The sequence below is a fragment of the Cotesia glomerata genome, linkage group LG5, assembly GCF_020080835.1.
Source record: "Cotesia glomerata isolate CgM1 linkage group LG5, MPM_Cglom_v2.3, whole genome shotgun sequence".
Classification (NCBI taxonomy): domain Eukaryota; kingdom Metazoa; phylum Arthropoda; class Insecta; order Hymenoptera; family Braconidae; genus Cotesia; species Cotesia glomerata.
In genome coordinates this window covers 12,895,540-12,898,428 of record NC_058162.1, presented here as the reverse complement: position 1 = coordinate 12,898,428, position 2,889 = coordinate 12,895,540, and positions in this window count along the sequence as shown.

The following is a 2,889-nucleotide window of genomic DNA, read 5'->3' as shown; positions in this document are numbered from 1 at the left end:
AATTATACTTTAAGAAATCGAGCTAACGTCACTCATTAAAACCGTCCCAAATTATTAAATCATAAAGATTTGTTTCTCTTTGTAAAATTCTTATTTCGAACACTCAATATCCAATAAGAGTGAGCATAGGTAAGAACGGGAACAGGAGGAGTCATCTAGCGGTAATTATAAAAGAACTGCTACATCAAGCAAAGTAGCTTACCGACGCTCGCTCAATTACAGTCGCCTCTCGGTAAGCCACGCCTACTACACTACAACCGTGCCGCCTTCAATGCATGCTCCATACACAACACACACGTACATACATATACCGATACCTACCCTCCCACCATACCACCTTCCCAGATTTAATTCAAAAAATTTTTTCTCTTATCCGTATTAATCGAAAATTAGATTTTTTCCTTCCTCCTCTTTTAAATTTATTCCTTCTATTTTAGTTTTTCATTTTTTTTCTCTTCTTTTTCTTTATCTATTTATTTCACTTAATTCTTGTTTCACTTTATTCTTACCTTCTTTCTTATTAATTCAAATTCTACTTACCTTCTTGTTTTTCGTCATAACTACTACGATTATCACTATCATTATTATTAAGAGATGGGAAAAAGGTATAGAGAAAAATAAAGAGACAAAATAAAAAGAAAAAGAATACCTTTTATTTTGAAAAAAAAAAAAATCAAAAAAAAAAAAAAAAAAAAAAATATTTTTTTTTCACAAATAACATTCTCCTTTCCTTCTCTTTATTTTACTATCTGACACTACTATTAGCTCGGCCACCGGAATGCGAAAGAAGGGACCTGACATCAGCTCTTCTCTCGAGACCGACGACACTCAATACGCCTAGCCTGCAACAAAGAAGCAAACAAAAGATAAAATAATCGCCAACAATCAGAATGCTGCTTAAGTAGACATTCCAAAGAAAAACTTTTGAAGTATTTTATAATGACTTACCATCACGTCATGGTGACCAAACCATTGAAGATCGCCTCAATTAAAGCGATCCTCAACCGCTCGATGTCCTCGCTGTTGGGGCACACCATCTCCTCGAGTTCCGAAGATCCTGCTAAGCCTTCGGCGCCTTGCAGGCAGAAAAAGGTCGCCGCTTCCACGATCTCCGGAGGAAGAGAACCAAACACGTCCATAAATCGAGAAACCAAAAGCAACGCCCGGCTTGGATTCACCGGACGTGCCAGAGCCTTCAATATCTCAATGCCCGCTCTTATGTCCTAGAAAAAAAAAACAAAAAAAAAAAAAAAAAATAAAAATTATTATTTTTTTTATGGGAAGAGGACCTTCTCTATTTATTCTTCTCCTTCCCTTCACTTTTTCTATTTCTTCTCCCACTGAATGCATCAAAATTTAACTTACCTTCTCCCCGTGAACCATTACGACTGTTATTTTCAAGGGCGTTTAAGTGGTAGCGTAAACGGTGGAGGTTTGGACTAACGGTTTAAAGAATACGCAACGGAGTTTTAATTCCGTTGTTTTAATTATTTATGTGGGACGTTTTCGACGGACGAATTTACCACGCCTTCGTTTGAGACTGAACACGGATTTTATTAAGAATAGATGTACTTACTCTTTGCAGGATTTTTTTTTTGTTACCGGATCCGTGATCCCGGGGCCGCTTTTAGCGCCTTTTCCTTGAATTGGCCCTCTGGTTAGTCCTTGCAGCAGATGGAGTTGGATGGAGTTGGGGCTGCTTACTTTAAGGGCTTCTTATTTTTAAGAAATGAATTAACTCGAAACTGATTTCACTTCTTTTGATATTTATTTTTATAACCACAAAACTTACACTTTCACAATTTTAATTTTAACGTAATTTATTTTAATGAATTTTATTGATTTGGTTGAGCTAACGTCCTCCAGTCCCCCGTAGGGTAAAGTGCGCAAAACTAGCTTTTAGAAAATTTTGAATAAACTTAATGACCGAATTCTCGCCTAAGTGCAGGGCAAATTAGAACTTTGAGAATACGGTTCTCTATGATTTACTTACTGGCCGAATTCTCGCCTAAGTGCAGGGCAAATTAGAACTTTGAGAATACGACTCTCTAAGATACTTAAAATTAATACGTGGCCTGCCGGTTAAACCGCGTCCAAACTTCCTTTAAGTGCAGTGCAAATTAAAGCAAAGGACTCTACAAGGCACGGGCCCGTCAATTAAACGCGGAAGTCGAATTAATTAACAAAGACCGGGAGCGGTCTTTGTTTCTCATTTTTAAATGCTCGCGGTGCTGAGTTTGCAAAAGTCCCCGCTAGTCAACCAGCAGTCGCGTAGCTTCTATTTTATTGTGGCTTTTGCGCATGGAGAAGTCTTTCATCTGCGCGGACGATTTAAATTTAAAGAAAGAGAAGAGAGAAAAAAAAAATTTGCGGGTGGACATAACATTCCCCCGGAAAAGCGAAGAGCTAGTATAGCTTATCGGTTTTCCTATGGCCACCTTCCCTATAAGCGAAAGCCACTTACAATTTTTTTTTTTTTTTTGTTTAACTTAATATATCTTAATATAATAAGAAGAGTAACAGGAGGAGTCATCTGGCGCCAATATTTAAATTTAAATTTATATTTTATCTCGTGCAGTATTGTATGCTGACGGATGGTTAATCGTCTTCGCCTCTTGATTCTGGTAAGCCGTGTTGAGTATCACTATTGTCTTAGCAGTGATCGAGCTAACATTACATTTAAGAGTTTTGTTAAAGAGAGAAAAGAAGAAGAAATGTACAACGTTGAAAAAAATTCTGAAAACTACGGTACTTGGTATTAAATTAGCCCTTGCCATTTATGGAGAGAAGGTTAGCGAAATTTGTAATATAACAGGTATATTTCAATCGTTTCATCTCTTGCCAAGAGATTGATTTATCTCTTATTCCTTTTAAGCGTATCAGATGATA